At 42.0% G+C, this 22928-nt stretch overlaps 1 long non-coding RNA gene across 1 annotated transcript; it reads left to right on the top strand.

Annotated features, from left to right (window-relative positions):
- The first annotated feature begins 14237 nt into the window (after nucleotides 1-14237).
- On the top strand, nucleotides 14238-15442 carry LOC125616531. Its single transcript, XR_007347172.1, has 2 exons — nucleotides 14238-14347; nucleotides 15011-15442. It is a non-coding gene; the product is annotated as an uncharacterized LOC125616531 (long non-coding RNA).
- Nucleotides 15443-22928: the final 7486 nt, after the last annotated feature.

Raw genomic sequence — 22928 nt, 5'->3', positions numbered from 1 at the left:
TTTTTTTTTTTTTTTTTTTTTTTTGCTAATTCACTGAGCTGTACACTTATTTGTGTATTTTTCCCACATGTAGGTTATCTTTTATTAGAAAATTTATTTTTTAAATTATTTTGGTGAATTTATTTAAAAAGAAAGATGAGATGGAGATTCACATACATATGACTCAGGGAACTAAGCAGTGGCAATCATTTTAAAGTCCTTGAGCGCTCCTAGGCACTGGAATTTGCTCCTGGGCTATGATTCTCTGTCTCTTAGAGAATTCCACTGTCCCTTAGAGAACCCTCTAAGGAACAGTGTCCCCAAGTGGCTTATGGGCTACCACAGTGTAGTTCATCTGCACAGATTCAGCATCACAAGTGAAAGGATGACTGCTTTAGCAGAACAAGGCTGGCATTTAAAAGGGACTTTGTTCTTTTCTAAACCAAAGATCAGGTGTCTTTGATCTAAGCTGAGTAAGTCTAAGTTCATGTTACACGTCCAGGAATGAACAGATTTCAAGAGAATCCTTATGGACGAAGATTGGCAATTTCTTCCTTCCTTCCTTCCTTCCTTCCTTCCTTCCTTCCTTCCTTCCTTCCTTCCTTCCTTCCTTCCTTTCTCTTTCTTTTAGTTATATATGGGCACAATATCTTTATGTTGTTGATTTATTTTTATGTGGTGCTGAGGATCGAACCCAGTGCCTCACATGTGCAAGGCAAGCACTCTACCATTGAGACACAACCTAGCCCTCATTGTCTGTCTTTATCTTTAAAATGGGAACAATTGCATTTACATTTCACTTAAGGATATTGTAACTTTTTTTTTCACTGAATCAATTGCAGCAGTAGCTGTGATCCTATAACTACTTGCTTTGTTTTAGAAGTTGAGAAAAATGCGTAAGCCTTAAAAAAAAAAAAGATCAAAGCAAAGTTTTAACATTCGATGTGTTTAAAATTAAAATTTTATTTTAAAACTAAGCAAACACTGAAAAACACCAGGGGGCAGTATTTCATAACCTTATGAATGAAGAGTACTGAGTAAGTGGGCTTTTCTTTTGTACAGCCTCATAGATGGAGAACAGACCTCCTTACAGAGTGTGTTTTATCTAATAAGGAAACAAAGTCCAAATACCTCAAATAAATCACCCTAAATTAATTTAAATCCCAAAGCTCAAGAGCAGCAAAGCAGGACACTTGTTAGTGCTTCTTGACTGTCAATGGAGTGTTTTTCAACCCTGTATTATCATACTGTTTCCCTTGGTCACTTGCTGATGGTGACTGACTTTACCAAAAGACCCATGGACACTGATTAGGGCAAAGGAGCTTGACACCTTGTTACTGAAGATGCATAGTTAATTTGAGCAAAACATGAATCAACTTCCACAACAGAAATAGGCTTCCAGTGTAATTCTGCATTAATCCTCAACATAAAGGAGGTCTGAAGGGAATGGTTAGATGATAAGCATTCCAAAATGTTTTACAAATATCAAAGCTGTGTCCTTTAATTTCTCCCTTGAATCATATTTTATTGTATTCTCTCACCTCTGAGGATGAGCCTTTCTAAAGCCTCGGGGTGATAGATATGGTGCACTTGCCCTCTTTAGAAAGACAAAAAAATGGGGCTGTCTGGGGACAGAAAATGAGGGTTTGCTATAGCTCTTTATCTATAGAGCCTGGTACTGTATCAAAGATAGGCCTGGTGGACTCATTTGCAGAGTTTCTGAAGCTTCTCTCCCTTCCCATAACAAGCAGGCCAAGAAGTTTGCAGCTCCTTGCTTAAAGATGACCCTGGAGTCCAGGAAATAAGAGAAAAATGTCACTTTTTCTTATGAGGAGAAGTCTAATAGAAAGAAAGACAAAAGATGAAGTGATCAGCATGCTTGCCCTGTCGCCTGCTCTCTGGGATAAAGTCTGTGGCCTGGAGAAGAAAGCCTAGGGGAAGAGAAAGTTCTCTCCTCCTCCTCAGTCAGACCAAGGAGGCAACAGCCACTTCTCAGGTCGCCCAACTGTGCGACAGCCACATCACAGTAAATCGGACAGTGTATGGTGGATGGCTGAGTGAATGACTCTGAGCCTCCCTAGGTAATTCTCTGTTCCTGAGGTTCCTGGGACCTCAGAAGGCAGCAAGGTAGAGAGGGAGAGCCTACATACCCACCACACGCCCACTGTGGCAAAGATTGAGGCTGCTGCCCACCATCCTCAGGACGAGGCAGGTCCTGCAAGTGGACAGCAGAGCCGAGGGCTGGGTGGAAGACAGGGTGGAAGCCAAGGGATCTGTAGGGCCAGAAATAGCCAAAGTGAGACCAGACTGCCAAAGAGCAACCCAGACCTTCACCAGGCAGAGAGAAAATGGATTACAGACGACAACAACTACAGCCTATTTAAAGGCTGAAGTTGAAGAAATGTCCTCCCACTTGGACCAAATTCCTTTTTCTTTCTTTCTTTCTTTCTTTCTTTCTTTCTTTGATGAGTTAACATCAGATTATTTATTTTGCTTACACAAAATAAGGACAAGGGAACTTCACTATTTCGCCAGTTGAGAATGGCTGTTCTCCTTCCAATCCAGATTTCTCTTGGAGGACCAGATGTGTCAGCTTGGTTTGATTGACCCCATGTTGTTGTTGTTTTTTGTTTTTGTTTTTGTTTTTCCCCTGGAATATTGTCTTTATTGAAAAACTGGCTTCACAAAGAAGATGGCAGCAGGAAAATTTCAGAATCCAAAGCTTAAAAATAAGTCTTGGGCAGTGTGGGGTTATTTTCTGTCTCTGGGGGGGATCATCCGGTGTCTGAGGCCTGGAGACAGAGGCAAAGTCCCCAGCCGCCCATCCAGGAGATGTCACTCTCAGTAGCATCTAGTGTCCTGACCTTTGCTCGCCCAGGATGACAGTGGGTAAGGAGCAGCAGGTCACAGGGGCCCCTGCTCCTGGGGCAGGGATGTAGGAGGCAGCTAGTGTCATAAAACGTCCCCATCCCCAGCCAGGCTGGGCGCTTGGCTAAGCGAGGAGAAAGATGGTGGCCTGGCCCCTGCACCTGGCCTCACTTCCACCCTGACACCGCCTGGAAGGGGAGGAAGTGACACCCAGGGGAAGGCCGGGAAGTGAGACCACCGACACATTCAAGTTCAGGGTGCGACAGCTCAGTCTGCCCCCCAACAGGACCCATACTCAGCTCCCCTTCATGGGCCACGTCCCTTCTGAGAGTCACGCCCTGCCCTTTATAGGCACAAGGACCCAGAAGTTCCAGGGACACGTCCATGTTTAGGCCCTCGGATCCGGAAGTGCCTCAAGCATCCATGTTTAGGCCCCCGGATCGGGATCCAGAAGTTTCCATGTTTAGGTGCCTGGATCCGGAAGTTCCTCGAGCGCACATCCATGTTTAGGCCATAACATCCAGAAGTGCCTCAGGTGCACATCCCTATTTAGGCTCTAGGATCTGGAAGTTCCTCAGGTGTCCATGTTTAGGCCCCCGGATCCAGAAGTTCCTTAGGCGTCCATATTTAAACCCACGGATCTGGAGGTTCCTCAGGTGCACGTCCATGTTTAAGCCCCCGGGTCCGGAAGTTCCTCAGCATCCATGTTTAGGCCCTAGGATCCGGAAGTGCCTCAGGCGTCCATGTTTAGGCCCCAGGATCTGGAATGCCTCAGGCATCCATGTTTAGCCAGCCCCGCCCATCCGGATGTTCCTGAGGTGCACATCCATATTTAGGCCCCCAGATCTGGAAGTTCCTCAGATGCGCGTCCATCTTTTGGCCCTCGGATCAGGAAGTTCCTCAGTCCTCCATGTTTAGGCCGTAGCATCAGGAAGTTCCTCAGGTGCATGTCTATCTTTGGGCCCTCAGATCCGGAAGTGCCTCAGGCGTCCCTGTTTAGGCCCTTGGATCCGGAAGTTAATCAGTCCTCCATGTTTAGGCCGTAGCAACCGGAAGTTCCTCAGGCACACATCCAAGTTTAGGCCCCCGGATTCGGAAGTTCCTCATACATCCATGTTTAGGCACACCCCCCCCCATCCAGATCCAGAAGTTTCAAAGGTTCACGTCCATGTTTAGGCACCTGGATTCGGAAGTTCCTCGAGGGCACATCCATGTTTAGGCCATAGCATCCAGAAGTGCCTCAGGTGCACGTCCATGTTTAGGCTCTAGGATCCAGAAGTTCCTCAGTGTCCATGTTTAGGCCCGGGATCCAGAAGTTCCTTAGGCGTCCATATTTAGGCCCATGGATCCGGAGGTTCCTCAGGTGTACGTCCATGTTTAAGCCCCCGGGTCTGGAAGTTCCTCAGCATCCATGTTTAGGCTCTAGGATCCGGACCCAAATTCCTTTTTCAAGTCATAGCAGGACAGCACTGCTGCCTCCCCTTCCTGAGGGTGCCTATTAGTCTATCTCTTTTATTCTACTGAATTTACTAATAGTTTCTTGATGTCCTTACTTCACTAGGGACCTGATATCAAGTCCCTGGGGTAGTGAGACAGAAAACAGCTTGCATGGCATTGGTCTCAAAAACTTCTGTTAATTCCCAGATATTATCCTAAACTTCTGCACCCCAGAGCATTTTCACCCCTTATGGAAAGTGCCTTGTGTATCTGACACGCTGCCTGGGAGGTCAAAAGGAAGCCATTGGTCCTCCAGTGTTTGGGAAGCCTTCACCCTGAGGTCCAGCCATCACTTCTAACTCATCCACCCAGGGTGCATCATGCGCTCCTGATAGCAGGACTCCTGGCGCCCTGCCCATGCACACCCTGTGCCCAGTGAAATGAATAGTCATCAGCATGTAATTAGACCTTTGCTCTGAACCCCCTGCCATTGTTCTGAGGAGCTTCAGCAGTGATAAGGATAATTCCACAAGAAACATCTCAGGAGACTACAAAGAACTCATCTTCTGAATCTCTTCTTGCCAGGTTTACCTAAAACAAAACAAGGGGTGCCTGTAGGTCTAAGGCTCTGGGTTCACTCTCCCCACTGGTAGAGCTCCTGGAGGGGAGAAGAGATTTGATAATTGTTAGTTGGATTTATGGATGATAACTTGGCCACACCTCCTGAGATCAGATCCCACCTCTGCCACTTACTGAATGACTGGAAACTTGCTTATCCCATGAAGTCCCAAGTGTGTCATTCTGTGATCATTTCAACCAAATTGACTCAGGTGCATTCACATAGGTTGGAAACAATAATCTAGAGCACATATATATTATTATATCAATTTAAATAATCACACTATAATTATAATATAACCTGATTATATTATGCTGAATATCATACAATTATCTGATATATTCTATTCTATATTTAAGTTTTTATCTCATATCTGGGATGATAAGACAGAACAGGTGAACTTTTCTGTCCTCAGCATCCTCATCTGTATAACGAGGAGAGTGACACCATCTACCTTAGAGGGTCGTTGCAAGGATTAAATGTGAAAGGAAGAAAAAGAGAAGAAGGAAGGAAGGAAGAAAGGAAAGAGGGAGGGAGGAAGGAAGGAAAAAAGAAAGGAAGAAGCATGTAGTGCCCAACACAGAGAAAGGAGAGAAAATGTATATTATGATTATTGGCTTAATGGTGTTACCTTTCGTAAAGAGGGAAAATTTAAATTTTTATTTGATTTTAATTTATTTTATTGATGCTGGGGATCAAACCCAGGCTCTTGTGACTGATAAGCATGTGTTCTATCATTTGGCTACATCTCCAGCCCCTAAATAACTCTAGAAGCCAATGTATGTTCATATCCAGATAGATAGACTTGATTAGTACAAAATTGCCTTTAATTTCTATTTACTGGCATAGATTCTAAACCCTAGCCTGCTAAATAGCCAAGTCTGAATATATTGACATGATTCATTCTACCCTCATCTTCAGGAAGAATTGTCACAACGTTCTTGGTAAGTTGCCCCAGTGAGACTGGACCTAGGACTATCGTGGCAAGTGGCAGCAGCACTCAATGGGAGAATCCTCACCTTCAGAAGACACTGAGGTCCCCGTTGGCAGGGATTATAAACGGGTGCACTGAGGAGGGTCCTGGGCCTGCAGAGGTGTTTCATTTCACTTAAGGCTGTGGTTTTGTTTTATTTTGTTTTGACACAAACATTAATGGAGTTGGAATGTCTTAGAAGGAGCAGGCATTTTTAGGGCTCATGCAGTCCTACCTCCCACTGCCTCAGCCCTGTGTCTTCCCACATGTCCATATCCGCCTGCTATTAAAGCTTTTGAGTTTACCTAAAACAAAATAAAACAACAACAACAACAACAACAAAAATACATGACCTGGGGCCGAGAGAATTTTTCAAACTAGTCTTTTTTTTCAAAAGACCATCATCCATCCTCTCTCACCACCGCAGAAGGCAAACACAAGAGATCCACCAACTCCCAAATCTGCCCTTCCCTCTTTCCTCTTCACAGTTCCCCTTCAGCTCACCAGCCAGGTTGCAGGCTGCATTCAGCAGAGGAGAGGCGTTTCCACAAACCTTTCCAATGTTTCTTGCCTTTGAAATAGATAAGACGAATTCCTTGCTTCTTTTGGTAATTCTTAAACACGGTGATTGTTGGTTTGTATTGGCCTAAGTGGACAATGTGGCAATAGATAGATCCAAACTTTCAGGTGTTTTCTGATTCACTGGGAAGCCATAGGGCAAAGACAACCTCCAGCTGCCAGCTACATGGAAGACACTTCTAAATTTTAGGACACTACTTTTGTATTCCATGCTTTTTTCAGATAGAGCAAAAAGCTCTTGATGACACTATTTTATATTTTTGTACTTATGTATCATGAGTCATGTTAAGTTCCCTGAAACTGAACTGCTACATTCATTGAAAATTTAGACATTTCTTCTACCTTTTAATACCTATGTTCAATTATGTATTCCCAGTTTAAGAGTTTGAGGGATTTTGTTTGTTTTGGTACTGGGGATTAAACCTGGGAACACTTAACCATTGAGACACATCCCCAGCCCTTTTTAAAATATTTTATTTAGAGACAGGGTCTCACTAAGTTGCTTAGGGCCTTGCTAAATTTCTGAGGCTGTCTTTGAACTTGTGATCCTCCTACCTCACCCTCCCAAATCATTGGAATCACAGGCAAGTGTCACCACAGCCGGTGTGAATGTATCTACTTTAAATAGGAAGGTCTTTCTGTTCCATAAATCTATTTATAATGATTCAGAAAGAGGTTCTTTAACTTGGGACATTTTGAAATAACAACAGAACTCGTTGTTCTTTCTTGATGAGCAGATGAGACAATGAAAATTCTTAGCACCAGGTCTGGTCCACGGGAACTAATCAACTAGAGTAGGAAGAGCCAGGAATTCATGCAGATCAGGATTTCTTGGCTACAGAATTATTGAAGTTTGGGACTAGATAATTCTTTGTGGTGCACAGGGCTGGAGGTGTTGCCTTGTGTACTGCAGAATGTTTAGGGACTATATTAATGTTTGGCCCACATGGCACCAAAGTTCTTAAATCCTGCATTACTGACATAACAAGCCGAATCACTCCACTTTGGAGCACTGTCCTGTACATTATAAAACGTTTAGCTGTGTCCCTGTGTCCACCAGTTGCTCATAGTACCTAGTTGTAATAACCAAATATCATTCCATATACTGCCAAATATCCCTGGAAAGCAAAAGCAGTCCCACTTGAGAACCACTGGTGGAGAACCTGGGCTTTGAGTCTTTTAATTACTTCTTCTATAAAAAATTGAACAAGTTTCCCTCCGAGGGAAAGGTGTCTGAACCTCCCTGATGCTATATTTTATTGCAGCTACCTGGTTACTGTCCACCTGACCCACCAGAACAAAAAAGCTCCAGGAAGGTACTCTTGTCTGCTGTGTCCACAGGGGGCAAATCACCACGGACACAGCAGATGTTCAGTAAAAAACTCTTTAAATGAATTCACGAAATAACATTTTTTTCTGCAGTCCCTATCTACTAGCTAATAGGTCATAAGGTTCCTATAGGCTCCACAGGTTCAACTAGGTCTGTGGAAAGTATCTCCCCTCCCTCCCATCCCTAATATAAACTCTTCTCTCAAGAGAACCTATTGTTGCAAAATAGTAAGATCTTCTCCAGAGCACAAGTGCCAGGATGGGAGTCTGAAAAGAATAAAATGGGATCCTAGTTTCCAGGGTCATTCATAGGGACCTGAGAGTTCTTTCAGATCAAACTGGATCCAAAGCAGGATCCAACGTAGCTTTAAAATTCTCTGCATCAAGGATATAAAATCAACAGCCATAAATCAAAGGCATTTCTGTATATCAGTAACAAATCCTCTGAAAGGGAAATGAGGAAAACTACACAACTTACAATAGCATCAAAATAAATAAAATACTTGGGAATCAGCTTAACAAAAGAGGTGAAAGACCTCTATAATGATAACTACAGAATGCTAAAGAAAGAAATTAAGGAAGACCTTAGAAAATGGAAAGATCTAACTAGTTCTTGGATAGACAGAATTAATATTGCCAAAATGACCATACTACCAAAAGCACTACACAGATTTAATGCAATTCCAATTAAAATCCCAATGATATTCCTCATAGAAATAGAAAAATCAGTCATGAAATTCACTTGGAAAAATAAGAGACCCAGAATAGCTAAAGCAATCATTACAGGAAGAGTGAAGCAGGTGGCATCACTATACCAGACCTTAAACTGTACTACAGAGCAATAGTAACAAAAACAGCGCCAAAATAGACTGGTAGACCAATGGTACAGAATAGAGGACACAGAGACTAACCCACCTAATTACAGTTATCTTATATTTGACAAAGGTGCCAAAAACGTACATTGGAGAAAAGATAGCCTCTTCAACAAATGGTGCTGGGAAAACTGGAAATTCATTTGTAGTAAAATGAAATTAAGCCCCTATCTCTCACCAACTCAAAATGGACTAAGGACTTAGGAATAAAATCAGAGACCCTATGTCTAATAGAAGAAAAATAGGCCCAAATCTCCATCATGTGGGATTAGGCCCCAACTTCCTTAATAAGACTCAATCAAGAATTAATAAATGGGATGGACTCAAACTAAAAAGTTTCTTTTCAGCAAAAGAAACAATCTGTGAGGTGAATAGAGAGCCTACATCTTGGGAGCAAATCTTTACCCCTCACACATCAGATAGAGCACTAATCTCTAGGGTATATAAGGAACTCAAAAAGCTAAGCATCAAAAAAACAAATAACCCAATCAATAAATGGGCCAAAGATCTGAACAGACACTTCTCAGAAGATGATATACAATCAATAGACAAATATATGAAAAAGTGTTCATCATCACTAGCAATTAGAGAAATGCAAATCAAAACCACTCTAAGATTTCCATCTCACTCCAGTCAGAATGGCAGCTATTATGAAGACAAACAACAGTAAGTGTTGACGAGGATGTGCTGGTAGGACTGCAAATTGGTGCAGCCAATCTGGAAAGCAGTATGGAGAATCCTTGGAAAACTGGGAATGGAATCACTATTTGACCCAGCTATCCCACTCCTCAGTTTATATCCAGAGGACTTAAAAACAGCATACTACAGGGATTCAGCCACATTAATGTTTATAGAAGCATAATTCACAGTAGCTAAACTGTGGAACCAACCTCGATGCCCTTCAGTGATAAATGGATAAAGAAAATATAGTATATATACACATAATGGAATATTATTTAGCAATAAAAGAGAATAAAATCACGGCATTTGCAGGTAAATGGATGGAGAATATAACGCTAAGTGAAATTAGCTAATCCCAAAAAACCAAATGCTGAATGATTTCTCTGACTTAAGGATGCTGATCCATAATACGTTGTGCGGGGCAGGGGATGGGAGGATTAAGTGAATTCTAGATAGGGCAAAGGGGAGGAAGGGGAAGGGGGGCATAGGAGTAGGAAAGACGGTGGAATGTGATGGCCATCATTACACTAAGTACATGTATGAAGACTTGAAGGATGTGACTCTACTTTGTGTACAACCAGAGATATGAAAATCTGTGCTCTATATGTGTAATATGAATTGTAATGCATCTTGTTGTCATATATAACAAATTAAAATTAAAAAAGAAAAAAACCCCAGTAAGCATGTCATGTAACTAACAGAAGGAGAACCAAAATTACCTTCTTAGATCATGTCTATAAAACTATAGATTTTAGCTGAGACACAGAGGCAGCAGGCCTGTGACTCAAGAGGCAGAGGATCCCAAGTTTGAGTTCAGTCTGTGCAACTTATTGAGACCCTGTCTCAAAATAAAAAATAAAACGGGTTGGGGATGTAGCTCAGTGGTAGAGCACCCCTGGGTTCAGTCTCCAATACCACAAAACAAACAAACAAACCACAGATTTTACATATCCATGCCAAGATCAAACCAGCGAGTTCCTCTCTAATGCCCATCCACATTCTACTCTGCCAGTGTGTGCTTCTTGCTTTCTTTAAATAAAGTTGACTTGTGTATCAAAAAAAAAAAAAAATTCTCTGCATCAGGTTGGGATAGGTATGTGAAGGGTCAGTTTCACAGAAAGGCAGAAAAAAGCCTCAAAGTCACTATGGGTTTGACTCCAAGCCCCTCCTTCTAGTCAGGCTTGTGGGCTGCTCCCCGGGACAGCGCTGCCTGGATAACGATGTTTTTGTGTTCTAGGTCACTCTGCCCTTATTGTTTATTGCTCACATGTGGTGGTTGACGGAGCCTGAAAAAACTTTGTACCTTCTCTTCTGCTGGAAAACCACGCTATCCACTCACTCATCTCATAAGTCCACCGGCTACCCAAGACCAACGACAACTATTCTTTTTCATGCTAATCTCTTTTTTGGATACTATCCAGGAAAGAGCCTTTTCTAACTATTCTGGCAATCAGAAGAACATTTCTCATGTGTGCAGAGTCTCTTCCGTTGAGTGGATTCCTGTGATTCTTGCTGGCACCTGCCCAAAGCCACCACTTGGCTTTCCTGAGTCCAGCAGCTGGACCCCATCTGTGTCGGCGGCTTCTCTCCACCACCTCCATCTACTGTTCCCTACATGAGTCTATGGCTTTGCTGTTGTGGATGAATCTCATGTCTACTTCCTTTCTCCAGCAGCTTCGAAGCCCTGCTTTATCATCTGTGTATTCCTGTGCACGCTTTCTTTACCTATTCCCAACTTTTGTCCTCTAACAAAATACTCCTCCTTCCCTCTCTCCCGAAGATGGCCTCTGTAGGGGATCCCAGTGGTCAAAGGCTAAGAGAAGACTATCTTGACCACTCAACAGAAAATGGGCAACACTTTGAACTATTCAAATAGCCAATAAACATGTAAAAATATGCTCATTTTCATTGGTTCCAGGGAAATGCAAATAAAGGCCTCAATGTACAGCTACCACACAGCTGGCCATGGTGGTTGAGATTAAAAGGACAGAAAACACCAAGTGTTGATCCTAATGTTCCTGTACTGCAAATGGCAGTATAAACTGGTATCACTACTTTGGAAAACTGTTTGGCAGAACTGTGCCCACTAAAACTAAACAATGAAATTCCCTACAACAAAGAGTGCTTAGGCCCAGCCAAAGACATTTTCTAGAATGTTCATTATGCTGTCACTCAGAGTGGCTTCCAAGTGGAACTACTCAAATGTTTGTCAACCAAAAAGCTAAAAAACAAACTGTATCATCCTCACAGTGGAATACTAGACAGCAACGGTAGTGAATTGTTCACAAACCCATGCAACAGCACCAACAAATTCCGACAAAATATTGAGCAATGGAAGCTAGATAGAGAATGTATGATATGATGTCATTTATATAAAATACTAGGACAGGCAAGGGAAATCAATCTATTAGAAGTGATAAGTGATGAGAAGAAAGCATGTGGGATATTCTTTTTTGGGGGTGGGGTGGTACTGAGGATTGCAAACTTAGGGGCACACTGAGCTACATCCCCAGCCATTTTTTATTTTGAGACAGAGTCTTGCTAAGTTGCTTAGGGACTCACCAAATTACTAAGGTTGGGCTTGAACTTGCAATCCTCTTGCCTCTTCCTCCCCAGTTGCTGGTATTACAGGTGTGTACACCACACCCAACTTGTGTGGTATACTCTTGATTTGGAGACTGATTATATAGGTGGGTTCATTTTGTAAAAATTCATCTAGTGGTACGATTATGATCAATGCATTTTTCAGAGTTTATGATGTATGGTATTGGGGTCAGTTTGCTGGAAAGCAGACTGAGATAGATATCCATGTACTAGTGCTTGCCTGGCATTTGTGAAACCCAGGATCAATCCTCAGTTCTGGGGGAAAAAAAGCTAGAAGTTAATTGGGGAAGGCACACTTCAGAATGATATCTGTGACAAAGGAAGGCTTAAATGAGCAAAGAGAACAGGTGAAATATGAAATGTCATCACAAAGCCCTCAGACCATCCCCTCAGGGGTTGTGATGAATTGGGACTTGGAGGTTAGATATTTACATGCCCCTATTGATCACATAATCTCTTTTAAGCAATTCCTGTCCAATAAGTCAGTCCTTTCTCAAATGTGGGCTGCCATGAGGACTGGAGCAGGACCTGGGAGGAGGCATCTCTCTTTAGCAGAGGGCATGTGCTGGAGAGGGGCTCAGTCCAGAACTACTGGCCAGGTACACATGAGAACTTCAGTCTGGAAGGCAAACACAACTAGCACTAAATACTTGAATAAAAAGCATAACAACAAAGACTCTGACTTGAATGATGAAAGAAGAAAGAAACATTCGAAAGAATGAATAACAAGATGGGACAGGCAATGTACACATTGACCGCACACCATCACTGAAATGCTTAAAACAATTACCAGTAATTTGTCTCATTATCCTGAACCTTGGGCCAAGGTGGCCTATGGCGTATTTTGTTAGTAATTTATTAAAAACCAAATGCTAACAAATGTTTTTCTAGCCACACATTTTTTAGTTCCAAGAAGAATTTCTGTGATTTGCACAGATCCTTAGAGTCTAGCAAGAGAGAATGTACCTATTAGTAGCCGTTGGTGGACTCTCCCTTTTATAATGTGGAGCCCCAAACAGTGGTTATAGCTTCCAGCATTTTCAGTTTTGTCAGCTACTTTCATAGGGCAGGGCTTGCAGCAGATGGTCATGTTGTTCAATACTGTGGCCAGAATAACCCTATCTGCTCCAACAGGGCTTGGGCTGAGCTGGTTAATTATTATTGGAGTTAAGGCTGCAGTTTCTTGGAAGACACAGCTGACTTGCAGGTTAAAGAGCTCTCTCCAGCAAATGCTGTGTTCCCTGGAGTGGCAAGTCCAACTGTGGAATCATGTTCTGTTGGATTGTGCTCCCCTTCCTCCCCCGGGCCGAGCCACCTCATTGCAGGTGTGGGACCCATGGCCATCTAGACAGCCTCCCACACATGTATCCACTCCCTCTCCTAGGGAAGGGTTGAGCTGGGGAAAAGCAGATTTCTGATGAGTTTTAGCATGAAGGAAAACTCTTCACAGGGGGAACGATCATACCAGGGTGGAAAGTAGCACCTCTTTCTGTTCCAAATTTCATCATAAATGGTTGTGGTTTCAGCAATGGATTTGAAGGAGGGTATTTGGTGGATGCAGAACTAGGAGCTTGGCTAACCTGGGATGGAAAGAAAGTTGTTTCTACCAAACCTCTTTTTTCAGTCATTTTTCCATGGAGTCCTTACTTTCCTTCCTGTTCCCTAACTCTCCATTTAAAACTCAAGGTGCCCAGTGTCTTCATGGCTCTGCCAATGGCTTTTCAGGGCAAAGCCAAATGAGAAAAGTGGAGCAGAATCCAGGTCCATCCTTCCTATGTCACCTCCTACTGTCATTTCATTTGAAAGGTGCTTGTTGCTCATGGGAGCATTCAGCTCTGGGGCCTCACACATCTGTAATTGAGTATTATATACTGGATAATAAATGAATAGGGCAGGCCTATGACTCTTTGTTTAAAAAGATTGATTGTGAAGTAGGGGTGTAGCTCACTGGGAAAGTCTGAGGCCCTAAGTTCAATCCCAAACCAGACCCTCCCTAAAAAAGGCAGATTTCAAAGAGCTTCCAGGGCCACAAGGTTTTTACCCTATTCCCAGGTAGCTCCAGCATGTTTTATGTAACAGTTAACAGTTCTCACTGCCAGCGGACTTGGCAGCAGGCACTCTATAAAAAGACTGTCTTCGTGGATATTTATGGTTTTGTCTTCCATAACAACAGCCTTTCTCTTTGGGGAAATGCTGCTTCAAGCTATTGGGACTGTTAATCATTGTTCTCCCATGTCCTCCAAGCAGGAAGGACATATAAGCCAAGATGAACTTGTGGTAGAAATCCATCTTTTTTTCAGAGATGGGATCCAGAAATTCATGTGAAGTAGGCCAGACTACATGGAATTCACGGACAAGATATTTCACAGTGGAGCAAATGGAACAGCACTGTTTCCTTTCTGACTGGTAAGCTGTATTGCATTTAACCCTGGAGAGAGCGGGGCAAGGAGGTGCACATCTGTAATCCTAGGGATCCAGGAAGCTGAGGCAGGAGGATTGCAAGTTTGAGATCACTGAGACCCATCTCAAAATAAAAAGGCCCAAGATGTAGTTCAGTGGTAAAGTAACCCTGGGTCAGATCCCTAATACCCCAAAATTAAGGAAAAAGAATTTGAGCCTGGTGCTTCTGCCAGCTGTGTCCCTTGCTATATGACCTTATTGGAATATAGCTCGCTCTAGATACTCAGAAAAAAAGCAACAAAGAAAGGGGGAGAGAAACTCGGCAGCTTTTTAGGTTGTATTCATCCTGATTTTCTGTACTAAAATGAGCAGGCCTCCCAGGCTCCATAGGCAGTTCCAGCTTACACCCTGTTGTCTCAGCTCAATCATTAACAGCTCTCACTTTCATTCTCAGAAGTGTCCCATAAATTATTTAATCATTATCTCTACACAATGTGGTTAAAGCAATCAAGTCTTTTCTCCCTTACATTAGTTTAAACTGGTTTTCTGTCACTTGCAACAACAAAAAAGTCTTACTGAGTTACCTTTATTTCCCAAATTAATCAGGGAATTTTTCCAAACTGATTTCTGGATTTGATTACTTACGCTTTTTCTTGAACTCCTTGGCAGATTCCTGATTCTACATCTGACGCTTGGTCTCCACTTACTTTGTAGAATTGGCTTCTTGGACCCTCAGAAACCTATCCAACCATCATGGCCTGATCATGAGTTCCTTTGCTTCATACCTCACCCCAAAGTCAGCATAGTGCACAAATTTCATCTGGAAGCTCTGGGAAGATGGTTAGAGAGGATAAGAGCCAAGGTTAGCCTAAGAGACCACCTGGATGAGTTAGCTTCAATTGTGTTTTCCATAATTGCATTATCCAGCTCAAAATTCATTGTCCTGGAAGAGGATCAAATGGCATAAGTTGAGTTTGGTGCCCACTGGTTCAATAGGAGACAGTGGGTATCATGATAGATATTCCGTTATAACTACACAAAATTAGGGAGAGGCAATCCACCCTCTAAGAGAACAAATATATATTTAACAATGTGCATTTACTTATTTAACCAGCTATTTGTGTGTCTATACCAACAAGAGCTGAATGAACTCTTATATAACAAATGTGATTGGTGCTCAGAAGAACTGGTGATGACATAGTTGATCTTTCTGGAATAATGAAGAACCACAAATATGACCACCCTGAGTGATGATGAAGCTAATATTTATATATATTCTGCATTTCTGCATTCTGCAATTATTGAGTAAAAGTTTGGGGTTGGTGTTTGTAGAATTTTTTTTTTTTTGAGGTTTCCCGGTGTATTCATTCCTCTGCCTTAAATCCACCCTGCTGGGTCCTGTCCTTCATGGCTTCCTCCTTCGTCAATATCACATTAGAACCAGCTTCCAATATCTTCCCATGGTTTCTTTTTTCTTGATGTCAATTCCAGGGCTCTACACATCTGCCCTGTTCCCCTTTTGATCTCCTTAGTAATGTACATCTCACCACTCTGACCTTTCAGCACTGCCTCTAGAGCTCTCCACCATTTTTCATCTACAAAAGCTAGTGGCTAATCCACAGTTCACCCTCATTTGGCCCCTGAGACCTTGAGCCTTAGCACTGATGCTAGCAGAAGGCATTTTTTTCTGGCTCTCTCCTCAAACTGATGGAAAATGTGATGAAGAAAGTTATTGGTCCTGGAGTCAGGCACACCTGATTCATGTCCCAGCTCAGCCATTATTGTCACTGTGAAAACCTGAAACTTAACCTCCAGCAGAATGATGCTGTATAGCTTTCCAAAAATCCCACAGTTTTGAAGATTTTTTTCATGTGCAAATCTTCTGCCTTATTCGGTAATTAGTTATGTCAAAATAAATACATATTTTATTAATAAGGATAGGTTCACATACACTATAACAACAAATAAATTCCCCAAATCAAAGTGGTTTGGCACATTTCTGCCTCATGTGAGTCAGGATGGTCTCCTCCATGCACAACTCAGGGATCCAAGCCCTTTCCATCAAGCATCTCCTCAATCAAAGAATCCTTCTCTTCAGGCCCTTGAAAGGGGACAGAGTGAGTATAAGGTTGCACAGGATATGGTAGGGCTAACTTCTAACCACATAGCATTGGCCAGAACTGAGTCACACTGTCCCACCCACATGCAAGAGGAGCAGGGAAATGTAAACTTCCCGTGTACCCGAAGGAGGAAGCAGGATTTGGTGAGCAAGTGTCTAGCCAGTCTACCACAAAGTCATCTTACAGTTGATGTGTGTTAAAATAAAACCACATAATTATATTATATACTTATTATAACTTATATAATGATATTATGCATTGATATGCCAAACACATATTAAGCTTTTTACATTGGGTTATCTCATTTCATTTAATTTTATAACAACTTTATGAGGTTTGGTAAGGATTAGACAAGGCAAATTCGAAAACAGCGGATGCCAACAATTACTCATATCATTTTTTGTGCATTTCACATTCTACGAGGAAACTGCCCAAGTTAGCATATTAAAACAGCACTTGGATGGATACTGTCTTTAACTCATATTTAATTCATATACGATGAATCACTTTATTATGGAGTTATATGATAGAGATTGTAGGATATGCCAAGATGAGTCTGCTAGGGTCTTCAATGATAGGACAAAAGAGTATATATAAATAGAAGTGATACAAAAGACACCATTATAAGGGTATAAAGAGGTATCTGTTCAATTCCGGGATTTAACTTTAACTGAGGTTGATTCACAAGACACCACCGAGCTGGTAAAGAGGAGAAAGGTGTTCTGGACAATGTTGCTCATGATAAAAGAACTTGCGCCCTCTTCCCTCTTTTTTTTTTTTCTCCTAATGCATTTCCCCTTGTCCAGATTATGATTTAGGGCTCCTTCTCCAATTCAGATGGAACCTGGGCTTGCGGTCTTTCTGTTGCCAGGGTGCTGACTTTCACTCTGTTTCCTGTTTGCCATCTTACACAGACCGACCATAGGAGGCAGCCTCTCCATGTGGATTCCCCAGTGCATCTTCTATTACTTATCTTTGAACCCAAGCTCATATTTATTCTTGCCCAATTTTAGACAGCATCCCTGAGACAGTCAACATTCAACAAGTGCTGGAAGAGACGGATGAAAAAGCTGATAGGGAAACATAACAGACTTTGAGTCAAAATGGGGAAGGAAAGGGTAAGACAGGGCCAAAGTCAGTTGGTGGTCCAGGAAAACAACAGGCAAAGAGAATCAAAAGAAATAGCCTTGCACTCTAACTCCCAGTCTGCATGAATTTTTTAAAAAGGAAGCTTTACTTGATTTTTATCTGGAGCCTAGACACTAACTATAAAGAAATGTTTCCAAGAAATGAGCATATTGTACGAGAAGCCTTGTGAGCCGTGTTTTTATTTTTGCAGTAGAATTCTCTTTGGGGTGACAAGGTTAGGAGTGGGGGAGACTCCAGCAGGCACACAAGAGGCAGCCTCTGTTCATGCAAGTGGTGGTCTCAGCCCTCACAGAGCCCTCCCATTGTCTAACCCCCACAACACTTGCTGGACAAGCCAATACATTCTTTGTTTCTTGACTTACTCTTTCATAGTAAGAGGTTTACATCAATCACTCAAGTCATCCAAACACAGTTGATGTGAACAGTCATTTCCAAGGAATGAGAAGAGCACTTCAGTCCCTGGTTGAAACTGATTGATGGCCAATGTGTGCATCCTGGCAGCCCCCTTGTATAACTGGGACTAGAGTCAGGAGGCCCCCTACAATGGTGTGCATTATTTTAAGAAACCATAAATGTGCATGTCCTTTGAGATTTGTTTTCTTCTCCTTCTTCTCCTCCTCCTCTCCCCTCCTCCTCCCCTTTCTCTTCTTCCTCTTCCTCCTCCTCCTACTCTTCCTCCTCTGTGGGCACTAACAATCTTTGATTTTTTCAGTCACATTCTTTCCTAATAAAACTCTGTGAGTCAATAACCTAGCTAGAAGACTGAGGTAGATCCCAAGAGTCCTTTAACATGTTCATCTTTCTACATGAAAACTAACATATTCTTTTTGACTCCCTCATTCATGTAAGAAAAGCATGACAAATCCCAAAATAAAGAATTTGTCAGGAATTAAAAGACAGCCGCAACTCTCTTAAGAATGCTTTTTTCCCCTTCAAACATTTGTGAGTGAAAATTCCAGCTTTACTAGCCTGCTTTGTAATCTGTTTTGCATGTTTGGAGGTCAAAGTGGAGGCCAAAGGTCAGAGTTTAGGGCAGGATTGAAGCACTGTAGGAGGCATTACCAAGTGCTGACTTGCATTAGAAAGTGGTTGCTTGGACAATGTACACAAAGTAAATATAAAACACTTAATAGCAGGCATAAAACACTTAGCATGTCTGTTACATTGCACATAGTGGACACTTAACTATTGCTACTATAAATGAAAACCATCTTCTTTCTCATAGCCTAGAATGTGGGGGATTTGTCTGGATTCCTTTTGTGGTGGATAGGTGACCCTGAAGGTCTGTTCCTTCAAAAAAAAAAAAAGTTCCTTTGCTTCTTTCTCCTCCATCTTTTCTATCAGCTCACCATTTTATTCTCTCTGAACTCCACGTCCCCTTGTGCTCCACCAGATGTCAGTCTGGCCTTGCTGGTGCCTTAAGGAGGACCAAGAGAAAGCAAAGACACACAAGCCTGCTTCCAAGAATGATTGAAAAGGGGAGTGTAGTCTTTGACAGGCCATCTTTAAGAAAGGAGGCTGGAAACAGGCATCAGTGAGACTTCTATTCTAGGGAAGACTAAGGACCACTGCAAACTGGGGGACATTTTTACAAATACATGCTTTTATTTAGCAAACATTCATCAAGTGGCTCCTGTGTCGGGGTACGATGAGGTCCTGGGTATATAAGTATTCACTAAAGCAGTTTCTGTCCTCTAGAACTTGTGGACTTGCCAGGTTACTTTTCATTGCTGCTTCTAGTGATTAGCACTTAATATTTAACACAGCAGAGGGGTCCAGCAAAGATGATTGTGCTAGACGAAATGAAAGGAAAGGAAATGCACATATGAAAACCTGGACATTTGCTTCTTGATTAGCAACTGTCAAGAAAGCTAGAGAAAAAGCTACTGCACCCCCAGTTTGGGAGGAAAGGAGACTCTGGGAAGGAGTCAAGTGAAAGGTAGTGATATTGAAAAGAGGGAATCAGGTAGAATCACCATGTGTGCAGATGTAGAGCAAGGATGCGATCCAGGCACCAGGTTAGAGGAATAAGCCCAGATCCTCACTGCTCAGGAGGGGACTGGGTAGCTCCCCAGCAGAAAGTGGGGTGCTCTCAAGGAGCAAGTTCTTATTCTAGATTGTTCTCTCCATTTCTGTGCATGTGTAATCTCATGCTCAAATTGGATGGCAGATACCCTCCGTAGTCAGGGGCTAGGTTCCAAGCCTGGCCCCATCACTTGGCCAATATGTGATCTCCACTGACTTAATGACCAAAGAGCTGCAGTCTTTGTAAAATGGGAACTTTACTAATACATACTTCACGGAATTGTGAGGATTAAATGAGATCATCTGTAGAAAACATTTAGCAGAGTAGCTGACATGTATTTAGAGTGCAATAAATATTATAACCCCCTACCCCCCACTGTGTGTGTATGTGTGTTTGTGTGTGTGTGTGTCTGTGTGTAGTGCTGGGGACTGAATCCAGGGCCTTGAGTATGCTAAGCAAGCATTCTAACATTAGGCAACATCCTCAGTGTAATAGTACTAATAGCAACTATCATTATCAGTTATTTATTTTTTGAACATTTTTTTTTAGTTGTAGATGGACACAATACCTTTATTTTATTTATTTATTTTTATGTGGTGCTGAGGATCAAACCCAGTGCCTCACAGGTACGTGGTAGGAAGTATTCTACCACTGAGCTACAAACCCAGCCCCCATTATCAGTTATTTCTAAGACTGTTTGGGGAAAAAAAATAACAATTTTTACCAGAAAATTTAGAGCATCTCTTAGAGTCTAACAAAGTTTAACTTATTCGTTACTTTGCACTTACAGAACAAGTTGGGAGTATGTACAGTACTGGTGGGAAGAAAGCGAAACAGGTGGATGTAGGGAAGAAAATGAGTGGATTTTCTTTTGCTTGTAAAGAAAGAACATGAACTTTAATGAAGATAGTACCCAACCTCTTCCCATTCCATGTCAATACCTAAAGCACCAGAAAGCTCTCGCAACTGATGTAGCTCAAACTGGCTGGAGTAAAATCTGAAAAAAACAAGGGTTCTTTGTTTAACACAGCAGGCTGGTCTCATGTTCTCAGACTCCCATGTTCCTTACAGCTCATCAGACTTGCTTTCCTCCCTTTGTGCTGCTAAATAACAGATCTAGGGGGCTCCCTATTTAATATTTAACTAGCCTTGGTGTCCCCATGTCACACAGCTCGTGAGTTTTTCAGGTGTAGGTGCTAGTATTCTGCTTCTTTACCTTTCATAGCAGCAGAAACATCTGGGTCTTTTAAAATTCTGGGCTCACAGTTTTGGCTACACTCACACATCCATGTTCAAGTTGACGTCACAGAGCCAACGTCCTCTCTCTCTTCCCAAGTTACCTGAGTGCTAGTCACCCGATGTCCCATCGAGTCAGACTGGACCTGGAAAGGTGTCACTGTCCACCTTCATAAAGCTCCAATTATGAACTGACCTCTGTGGAGCCAGGCAACTCAGACTCGCAGAAAGAGTTTAATATTTAACTCTGAGGAAGCAAAGGACAGCTAGAGTAAGATACGGAGTCCCCGGAGTCAAAGAGAGAGCCACAAAGACAGAATAACCTGCCAAGGAAAAAGAGAGTTGTCAAGTTCTGGAAACTAAAGAAAGGAGACACCTGAGCCCAGTTCTTTACAAACCTTCCTTTATTTTGCTCAGTACGTTCATCAGACATACACGGCAAGCAGTAGCCTGTGCTTCCGCTCTGACCACAGAAAGCTTATGCAAACAGAAGCACAAGGATGTGTGTTGCTCATGTAATTCTAGTGAAGAATGATGTCTCAGTTCAGGTGTGTTCACGGGGCAGTGGGGGGAAACCACCTCTATCATCAAGATGAACTCTCCAATACCCCTGGAGAGCTTTGCTATCTGATACAATGACCTACAATAGTGCAAACTTGTCGATTGTTTTTATTGCTTTCCTACCAGGCTGTAAAACTGCTGGGAATCTGATAGGGTAAGAAATAGATATTGTTGTTTGTGAAACTATTCTATAGGAAATTTTAAACTTTAAAGATTATGTTTGGTGAGTCATTTCCACATATGTTTTAATTTCAATAGCTAGGTATCTGAGTAAGATAAGGATCGAAAAGCAAATTTATTTTGGCTTCCTCCCAATTTACAATCCAAAATTCAGAGCTATGTTTTCTATTAACCTGTGAATCTCTTTATTCCTCAGTAACTGAGAAAAAATAGTCAAAGTGACAGAATGAGATACACATTGAAGTAAAAATAGCCTCTTCAACAAATGATGCTAGGAAAACTGGAAATCCATATGTAGCAGAATTAAATTGAATCCCTGTCTCTCACCTGCACAAAACTCAAAGTGGATCGAGGACCCAGGAATTAGACCAGAGCTCTGGGCCTATGAGGAGGAAAATATAGGCCCAACTCTATTACGTCAGCTTAGGAACTGACTTCCTCAACGAAACTCATAAAGCACAAGAAGTAAAATCTAGAATCAATAAGTGGAATAGTATCAAACTAAAAAGCTTCTTCACAGCAAAAGAAACAATCAAAAACATGAAGAAAGAGCCTGCAGAATGGGAGCAAATCTTTGCCACCTGCACCTCAGATGGAACATTAATCCCCAGGATATATAAAAAACTTAACACCAAAAAATTAAAAAATATAAAAAAAACCCCACAGATAACCCAATCAATAAATGGGCAAAGGAACTGAACAGGCACTTCACAGACGAAGAAATATGACTGGTCAACAAATATATGAAAAAAATATTCAACATCTCTAGCAATTAGAGAAATGCAAATTAAAACTATACTGAGGTTCCATCTCACTCCAGTCAGAATGGCAATTATAAAGAATACAAGTAATTATAAATGTTGGCAAGGATGTGCGGGGAAAGGTGTACTCATACATTGCTTGTGGGACTGCAAATTGGTACAACCACTCTGGAAAGCAGTATGGAGAATCCTCAGAAAACTTGGAACAAAACCATCATTTGACCCAGTTATCCCACTCCTTGGCATATACCTAAAGGACTTAAAGTCAGTGTACCACAGTGATGCAGCCATGTCAATGTGTATGGCTGCTCAATTCACAACAGCCAAGCTATGGAGTTGGTAAATGAAACTATGGCATTTGGCAGTAAATGGATGGAACTGGAGACTATTATGCTACATGAAATAAGCCAATCCCCAAAAAACCAAAGACCAAATGTTCTCTGATCGGCAGATGCTAACACACAATGTGTGTGTGTGTGTGGGGGGGAATAGAAATTCATTGGATTAGATAAAGGGGAAGGAAGGGAAAGGACAGTGGATGGGAACAGAAAGGC

Source organism: Marmota marmota, unplaced genomic scaffold (assembly GCF_001458135.2).
Source record: "Marmota marmota marmota unplaced genomic scaffold, marMar, whole genome shotgun sequence".
NCBI lineage: Eukaryota > Metazoa > Chordata > Mammalia > Rodentia > Sciuridae > Marmota > Marmota marmota.
This window is presented reverse-complemented; position numbering and strand designations above follow the sequence as displayed.